The following is a 10,448-nucleotide window of genomic DNA, read 5'->3' on the forward strand; positions in this document are numbered from 1 at the left end:
TATAAATAATAAAAAAAATAATATTTTGCTATTGCAAAGAGATTCAGTGCTCTAATTGCTACAAATGCTCTTGTAGAAAATTGGATCTTGCATATTCTTGAAAGTATGGTCAGTGCTACGAAATCAGTTGCGCAAACTTTTGTATTTTAGTTGAGGCTAAAATGACGCTCAGGATGACGTCATAGCATATTTTATTTAATAACTTTAATAAAAAAAATTAACGATAATTATTTTATTTAATAAATAATATTTAAACGTAATTTTTAATTGTTTTAATGCTTAAATTTATACTTGGTTTTTCTATATTAACACTATACTGTTAACGCAAAAATTATAGCTGATTGATTTAAAAAAACTGGAAAATTTATAAAACGTATAGTAAAAAATTGCTCTATCTCTATTACTATTTATTTCAGAAAAAAAGTGATTCAAGGTAAAATATTTTAAATTTAATTCTCTACATAAAATATGTCTATATTTTTTTTGAAAAAAGTTATGAAAACGGAGGTATTTGAAAAAAAACGAAAAAATCCAAGATGGCGGCGGTTTTTTTCAAACTTCCCCCACTGGGGCCGAATGGGACTTTTGAGGGGTTAAATAGGAGATCATTATCTGCATATTCCCGTTGAGACTGGTTGGTTACTAATTTTTTCCACCTTTACATATAATACTCGGCTACGTTTACTGGCCTATAAACGAGTCCTTCATTTAAACGAGTATTAAAAATTGGCGCCGGGAGGCAAAAGGTTGGTAGGCAGTTCTTTTAGTTTCAAAGTATAGGAATTTTTCCATTTTTTTTTATCTCATAAACTGCGACTGATTTTGATGTTATTACAAATTTTGTTGTAAATATTATTCCTAATCTTAAATTGAAAACCGCGTTTCGCTAGCTACTGTAATTTTGGAGTTACGATTTTTTAAAATTTTTAACCCCCTCCCATACCCCCTTACCAACCACCCACGCCCACCAAAAACTAATAGCCAGATTCTCGGGTGCCACAGTATTTTTGTTCCAAATTTGGTTAAAATCGGTTTAGCGGTTTTTGAGTTATCGTGTTACAGACAGACGGACAGACAGACAGACACCATGAACATATTTTGTATTTATGTAGATCATTTGTGGCCCAAACTTTTGGTGGCCCAAACAAAAAAAAAACTTTTTTTTGTCGCTCTTAATAGTTAATAAAAAAACTTTAATTAAAAATGATTATATTATTAAATTAAAACTTTAAATTAGTCACGAGATTTGATTCAATGCTTAGAATATGGTTTGTTCAATTGAATCGTGGTATACAATATTTTATAAAATACTAGCTCATTCGGCCACGCGTTGCAGTGGCTAAGGATAGTAATGGGTAAGTACCCGGTATATTGAAATTTGTTTTTGTATCCGGCAAAAGTTCAATAAATAGTATATTGAATTTGGGTAAATATCATTACACCTGGTATTTACCCAATTATACTCACGTTTTTCATTTAAGGTATTGTAACAATTTTTAAAAACAATTTGTTAAATTAAAATTAATGAACTACTAATATCGCTTTAAAAAAATACAGGTTGATGGTAAAAGGCAGTGGCGGCTCGTGGTTATTATTGTAGGGACGTCAATATCTAAAAATATTGCGTCGTTTTTTTAAGACGCGACCATATTTAATTGGTTTCTTATAAGGTACTTGTACGTTTAGTTACAGGAAAATAAATCTAAAAATAAATACAAATTATGTTAAAATGAAACCCATTAGCGTAACTAGCAATTTATCCTAGGGCTAGGGCTTTTCTTTTTTTAAAAATGAACAATAATTTAAAAAAACACATTTTTTGCATAAAACGTTTTCATGAATTTCTCTATCAATAAATTTCATAGACTTGGTTATCAAACCGTGTTGCAATATATTACTTAAATACTTAAAAATTTTGTAAAAAATAAAAATTAACACATTTTTTGAACACAACAAAATAATATTAACTAAACAAAACTAGAAAATGTCATTTTTATTGCATCACAAGCAAATAAAAATTAATACGTAGCCAAGAGTCTTAATTCGGGATTTCTCTGGGGGTGTCCAGATGTACCTGGGGGGGCCAGGCACCCCCGGGTACCCCTGTAGTTACACCAATGATGAAACCTACCTTTACATTTTTAAACAAGTGGTCTAGTGCCATTTCACTAAAAATTCAGTCAATGTTCTTTACACAAATTTTCCACGGTAGGATTTATAAGACACTTAAATAATAATGTTACAAAAATATAAATACACATACACATTTCTAAAAGTTTGATTTTACATTTTTTTTATATTTTAAGTCAATTCTTTCTCTAAACGTTTTTCGAAATTTAATCAATTGTTTTCTTTTAACCGCACGATTTTACAAACTAAACACCTATGTTGTCTATTTGAAAATATCTATTCCAGAATCAGTCAACAAGAGTTCATCATTTATCCAGACCCAGAAAATTATAAATTGTTATCTACACTTACACAAATTTCGCGTTACATCTCAAACCCTTGGCTACGACAAAGCTACGGCAACTAAAACTAAATTTTAGTTTTCGATATTAAAAATTTAAATATTGATTTATACTGGCTAAACCAAACATTATACGCGATAAAGGATACAAAAACTTAGAGAAGGTAGTAGAGGTAGAGATAGAGTAGAATATCTAATCTGGTATTTAACAACTCTACATTTTCTGAAAATTCTTATTAAATAGGATTATTGCTTATATGTTTATATACTCAAGGAAAATATCATTAGTTCTCGTACTAACAAACAACCTACTTAGTTTTAGCGGGACCTTGCCTAAGAAACAACAACAATAAAAACACAAAGATAGTACACAATACAGCATATTTCCTTTCTCTTTTATATATGCGCTGCTTTTTAAACGCATTGAGTAGAGGATTTTGATCGAGGGTAAAACAGGTGCTTTTAATGACACCTGTCAAGATTAAATAGACAAGTAACATAGTTATTTATGCCATTTACGCATCAAAAGCTTTAATAAGACGAGGCTTTTTGACTCAAGGGACATTTACTTATAATATACAGGGTTATATTATACAGGGTGCTATAAATTTGAGGTACGAGCATTGGTATCTCGGTAACCGTAATAGATACGAACATAGTTAAATTGGGGCAAAGTTGCCTCGTATTGGGATGTTCACCAAGATGCCATCAAAAAAGTGTTAAAAAATTCAAGGATTGCTGAGTTTTTTGGAAAAAACTGATTTTTGTGAAAATCAATTTTATTTTTTCCTGTTGTTACTTTTTAGAAAATCAAAAAACTAATTGCACATTCTCATAGCCACTTTATTAGGGCTATCTAATAGTATTTTTAGATTTTTAAATTATCTGATAATTTGTGACATACAGAGGCCAACTTAATTTTTATTACAGAGGCCAACTTAATTACTATTAAGATCAGAAAAAAAAAGTTTTTTTTAATTTCACTCAAAATGAGTTATTTGGGTCATAAATGACCTAAATACAAAATATTTTCATGGTGTCTGTCTGTCTGTCCGTCTGTAACACGATAACTCAAAAACCGCTAAACCGATTTTAACCAAATTTGGCACAAAAATACTGTGGCACCCGAGAATCTCACCATTAGTTTTTGGTGGGGGTGGGGGGTTGGTAAGGGGGTATGGGAGGGGGTTAAAAATTTTAAAAAATCGTAACTCCAAAATTACAGTATCTAGCGAAACGCGGTTTTCAAGTTAAGATTAGGAATAATATTTGCAACAAAATTTGTAATAACATGAAAATCAAAGTCGCAGTTTTTGAGATAAAAAAATTTAGAAAAATTCCTTTACTTTGAAACTAAAAGAACTGCCTACCAACTTTTTATTAACATATTTTAATATGGGCGGCTAACGTGCCTCCCGGCGCCAATTTTTTTAAATATGGACCTTGCATTTTTTATTTCAGGTTTTGAAAGAAATAATGATGAAGCAAAAGTTAAGAATAAAATTTGTGTTTCAGTAAACACACATTTTGTCTATTATATTCTAGCTGCCCATTTCATCATTATGCATCTCGTTTATTCGTTCTAGTTTCAATCATTTCAGATAGTTTATAATGGTAATTAGGTATTGACCAATAAGCCATTACTGCAAATTAGCTCATGATTTAAAGAAACAAAGCGTATGAATAATTTGATACATTTAGAGAGCGCGTATTATTTTTACTAACCAATAAACATCGTTAATTTAGGGGTTGTACGACCACATGTTTTATGCGAGGCATATCATGTTTATGTGGCTGTTGTTATATTATGTTTCCTGGACTGGTATTACTAATTTAATGTTAATAAACAAAATATTGATTAAACCGAAATGCGTTTGTTTGAACATTAATAAGCGTTTTTTCGTTGATGATGATTCCTCCTTGATGAGATAAACACAATTTTATTAATTATAATTAATAAAATTAAAATAAAAATAAAATTAATAACTAATGATATATTTTACCTTATTTATTATTACATATTACTACGTTTCTAGTTACTCACTATTGTGGTTTTAGAGTATATGACGGGTTAACACCAAGTCGTATGTCTCTCTATTGCATAAATTTTCTTACTATAGTTGTAGTTTTTAGGATTACAGCTTTCTGCATGTTAGTGTGAATGCATGGGGGTAGATCTATTGATTTACATATTATTACTATTAGTTATTATTATTATTAGTCCAACCTACAGCAATTTTAAAATAAAAAAAAATTGGCGCCAATACTAAAATATGTTAATAAAAAGTTGGTAGGCAGTTCTTTTAGTTTCAAAGTAAAGGAATTTTTCCAATTTTTTTTATCTCGAAAACTGCGACTTTGACCGATTTTGATGTTATTACAAATTTTGTTGCAAATATTATTCAGACAGACAGACAGACAGACAGACAGACAGACAGACAGACAGACAGACAGACAGACAGACAGACAGACAGACAGACAGACAGACAGACAGACAGACAGGCAGACTCCCTTACCAACCCCACCCCCACCAAAAACTAATGGACAGATTCTTGGGTGCCACAGTATTTTTGTGCTAAATTTGGTTAAAATCGGTTTACTGGTTTTTGTGTTATTGACGTTGATTGATTGACAGACAGACAGACAGACAGACATACAGACAGACAGACAGGCAGACAGGCAGACAGGCAGACAGGCAGACAGGCAGACAGGCAGACAGGCAGACAGGCAGACAGGCAGACAGGCAGACAGGCAGACAGGCAGACAGGCAGACAGGCAGACAGGCAGACAGGCAGACAGGCAGAGCAGGAAGGCAGGCAGGCAGGCAGGCAGGCAGGCAGGCAGGCAGGCAGGCAGGCGAGGCAGGCGGGCAGGCAGGCAGGCAGGCAGGCAGGCAGGCAGGCAGGCAGGCAGGCAGGCAGGCAGGCAGGCAGGCGGGCAGGCGGGCAGGCAGGCAGGCAGGCAGGCAGGCAGGCAGGCAGGCAGGCAGGCAGGCAGGCAGGCAGGCAGGCAGGCAGGCAGGCAGACAGACAGACAGACAGACAGACAGACAGACAGAATGAAACAGAAAGATAAAAAAACCTTTTTGTGTTTTTGAAACACCCTGTATAATAAGACTGTTACAGAGCATATTTAGTGGTTACTTATATTTAGAGGCAATCCATAAAGCGTTTTTTCGCGTTTAGAAAAACAAATTATAATAACATCTTATATATATTTATTATCCATAAGTATCTGGAGATAAAGCAAAAACAACTCGGAAGAAAAACATCCTTTGAGAAAGTTTATTTTTAAGGGGCGTCTTTAATTTCGACCTGAAAACTCATCGTCGTCTGTCAAAAACAAAGCCTTACCGTTAATTTTCCACGGCCTCCTCTGTCGTGCGGCGGCCTCCAAATCAACAACGCGAAAAAAACAGGCAAAAGAGGAGTATAATTCAGCGGCAAAATTCCGAAAATTGCCGTGGGCTCATCGAGAAACAACAGACAAACACGAGGCCTCCTTTGATCTCGGCCACTGTTGCCAACAGATAACGCTCAAATAACTAAACGGTAAAATATGAATGCTTAGGTGCAATCAAGAGAAACCATAGATGTTTTATGAAGTAGATTGGCAAGTCTTTCCAATTGTTAAGAATAGTTTAGCTTAGGAGGTGTCCTTGTGAAGGGTACACAAACGCATTTCAAATACATCTGAAAGTCAACCTTAAAGGTCGTTTAAGGTCTCACAACAAGGTTCTTTCTGGAATCACTCAAGGAGGTTTGAAAGCCACATATGTCAAGGTCAAGCGAACTGCGCATGTGGAGGAGCCCAATCGGCTAATATCTCCTACTAGCCCACCGAGCGTAAAGCTGCGTCCTGCATCCACATAGCTCGCGAGCAGGCCGAACGGACACATGAAACATGGCAAACCGTCAGAGCGAGATGTTCGCGACGCGACGCTCGCAGTGCTCCACGTGCTTGCGATCTCATAAAATGCCTGTTTCGACTGTTCGGCTCTGTCGCGGTACATCAAAGAGACGATTCGAAGCCATGCGAGCATACTTTACGGCGCGGCAGTTCGAGGCGCACGAGCTGTTTGCGTTGTTTGTTAAGTTTTTAGTTTGGTTTCATTCATATGATTCGGTATTTACCAGGGGCGGATACAGGAATTTATTTTATGAGGGGCCCAAAGGTAGAATTTGCTTTTTAGGGCGTCATTTTTAACCCAAAAGCCTAATATTTTACCCAATTTACAGATTGTAGGGGGGCCCGGGCCTCATGCCCCCCCCCCCCCTCTGTATCCGCCACTGGTATTTACTGCAGTATGATCACGGGTATGATGATACTACCATAATTTTTCTTATTTAATTTTCTTCAGAATTACAAATATTTCTGTGTTGTTATTGGATTAATAATAATAAATTATTATTATTTAATAAACTATAACTCTATATTTATATTGCCTACTTATCTTAATCTGACCTTTGAGAATTTTATTTATATTTTGGCATACGCCTGGTATTATTTTTGAAATGCTTTGCTTGGAAACTGAATAAATAACCCAAACTGGTACATGAGTCTCTAGTTGCAAGGAATCTTAATGTTATGGCCAATCTTTATTTAACTCTTTCTTTAACCGGAATACACTTCCTAAAAGTTGTATTTTTTCTTTCTATACGGGAGCCAACTGAGGGGTCAACATTGGGGGCCAACATTTATTAATGTTTTAAAATCAGTAGCGGACATGCGATAAAAAATATTAAAAAACATTCTGTCTTAACATTTTCAAAAAATATAGACTGAGTCGCTTGCGATTTCAGTCGACTATGGGGAAGCTATGCGGCTTTGGCAAGGCGTTGTCGAAGCAACTTGCGGGACAGCGAAAATCGACCCGTGCAAACCCCGCATTATTTTGCTGTTGTAACACTGAAGGTTCCAACCCTTAACTGTAAAAAAACTGTTTTTTATGTCAAAAACGAAGAGCGATAGGATTATGCGAATATTGCTACTATGAAAACACACTATCTGCATATTTTTTTACTTGAGAGGAATGGGTTGTTGGAACTCTTATTATTTGTTTAACCAAATTTGATGAAAAATTTACGCAACGACTTGTAGAAAAATTAATTTGAATAGGTAACCTAATAAATTTAAAAACTTTTTACTTTCTGAATTTTTTTAATTGAACTTGAAAAAAAAAATGTAAATCATAACGTCTGAAATAAGAAAATAGAAAAGAAATATAACTGGCTATTTTCAAACTGTTTTATTTTGTACCAGGGTTGGCATGATTTAAATCAAGTAATTTTTTTAATTTTAATAATGTGATTTAACTACAAAAAATAGTTTTATTGAAACTTTATTATAAATCAAAAAATAACTTTTTAAATTTATAAAAATGTGCCCTAGAAAACTATAAAAAATATTTCTAAAACGTAAGTAAAGTGCAAAAAAATAATTGTAAATGTTATAAAACTGTATAAAAAAATCTATTCATCAATTTAATTGTTGGACAGATTTTTGAACTAATTTCGTGTGAATCTCGGTGTGAATCCATTAGACCGCTAAACGCAGGAAAATTTATTTTAAAATTTATGTATGAGTGACAAAAATTCGCTGTTCGAATACATATCATTCGCAAAGTCTAGTGCAGAACTAGGTTGTTCTAATATAGAGACTCTATCTTCATTCCTGAGAATCTATAATCGTTGTCAGAAAATTTGCTGTTTTATATTTTTTTTTGAATCAGTTGTATGTTTCCAAATTCCTACAGACATTTTGATCTGCAGTAAGTACTTTACACTTTGACATTAGATATACATACTAATTTCATTCCCGACTTAAGACTATTTCCGAACAATACTGTATTGTATTATTAGGAGTAAAAATTATACTTTTTTGACGATGCTGTATCTTTGAAGGACCATCGTAAAGCTATTCCGACGTTACAGGGAGGCACAAAAAGTACATTTTTACTCCGAATAGAACATACTATTTTTTTAAACATTACATCAGTTTCAAACATTGCAAATAATATAAACAGTAATCGAGCAACAATTTGTACACTCGTTGAATTTCACGACTATCAGTTTAATAATATATTTTTGTACTTTTGTGCTTAGGCGAACAGTACTTTACTTTTATGGCTTTTATGCGTTAAAATGACAAAAATTAATACCTTTGAGACCATAGAGTTAAAAATTAAAATTTGAGACGTTTGAAAAAAAAATCCTTTTGATATGAAGCGAACGACTTTTTTTGCGGATATATTGGTGACCGATGTGGAAAAATCACACGCCCCGTAGAATTGTTAATGTTATCGGTATCGGGGTATAGATTCGGCTATTTAGGATAGGACTTTAATTGGAAATAAGTCCTAGTCATTTGGAAATCCGATTTAACTATTGTTTTACGCCAACTGCATCAATGAGGGCGCTTCTGGACCTTCCGCCTCTTCACATAGTGATCCAGGCGGAGGCAAGAATGGGACTCTATCGACAACAAAGTGTCTTGTCTCTGGGAAATAGGACAGAAACAGGACACTCAAAGATGGGAAATTCTATCTACTCCAAATGAGATCGGACCAAATGACCCCTCTTTATCACTACCACAAACCATTCGAAGTGAACAAAATGGATCGAGGAATGTGGACAGATATAACATTCCTTCAGGATGGAGTAACCTGGTATACAGACGGGTCAAAGACCGCTGAAGGAACAGGAGCTGGATTATTTAGGGAAAGACCAAGGGTAAGTTTATCCTTTTCTTTGGGTAAACACTCAACCGTATTCCAGACACAAATCTTTGCCATTCTACAATGTGCGAGAGAAAACAATAGAAGAGCTTATTCAGATAAGCTCATCAATATATGCTCAGACAGTGAGGCGGCACTTGGGGCGCTTATGAGCCCAAAGGTATCGTCGAGACTCGTCTGGGAATGCCTAGGTGAACTGGGAGCTCTAGCTCGAAGGAACAAATTTAAATTATTCTGGGTGCCAGGCCACAGCGGCATCCAAGGCAACGAAAAAGCCGATGAGCAAGGATCATCGGCATCCTATCTTGGTCCAGAGCCAGTGCTCGGAATACCCAAATGTATGGCCCGTAGTGCACTAAAACTCTGGATCAGGGAAAAGCAGAATGTCCACTGGAGAAACAGACAGGGGAACAGGCACAGCAAGGCTTTTATCCAAGGACCTAGCTCTAAAACCGCAAAAGAGCTGCTAATGCTCAGCAGGAATAAATTGCGGATTACAACAGGCCTCTTGACAGGACACATGGCTGTCAAGTGTTACCTGAACAAGCCCAACCTGTATCAAGGAAGTCTTTGCTGCAGACTCTGCGATAAAGATCCTGAAACAGCGGAGCACATAATATGGCACTGCGAGGCTCTGGATCTCAAGCGACACTTTTTATTTGGGAAAGCTAGGCTAGAACCGGAGGAACTATGCTCCCATCCTATCAAGGATCTGCATAAGTTAGTGCAGGGCACAGGGATAGGAGATGGGTGCAGATATAGAAAGGGGACAAACACAATAGGCCTCACAGGTAGCAGTGTTTCCGGCAGAGGACGGTCCCTGAAAAAAAACTAAATTAAAAATCAAAAAAAATCTGATTTAAATAAAAAAAATCTGATTTTTTAATTTTTTTAAAAAAATCATGATTTTTTTCAACCCTGTTTTGTACTGTGTAATGTTATTTTTTTACAAACATGTTAAAAATAATCTACTAACAAGTCATGCGTCCTCAGACGGTCATTTTAATACAAGTGTTGTGAAAGTGAATCAAAATATTTATTAATTTTTAATTTGTTACTTTCTCTATATTTCAAACCATGTCCTTTAAATCATCCAATTTAAGAGCTGTTAGTAAAAAGTTTAACTTAAAATATGCGCACATAGTGCACATAGAATCAAAAAGAATGTCCTCTGGTTTAAGACTTTTAACATCGATGGAAGACGTGTTATAACCAAGAGAGGAGTTTGGTAGGTGGAAAGCC

This window comes from Sitophilus oryzae, unplaced genomic scaffold, assembly GCF_002938485.1.
Source record: "Sitophilus oryzae breed Bouriz unplaced genomic scaffold, Soryzae_2.0 scaffold_813_pilon_pilon, whole genome shotgun sequence".
In the NCBI taxonomy this organism is placed as follows: Eukaryota; Metazoa; Arthropoda; class Insecta; order Coleoptera; family Curculionidae; genus Sitophilus; species Sitophilus oryzae.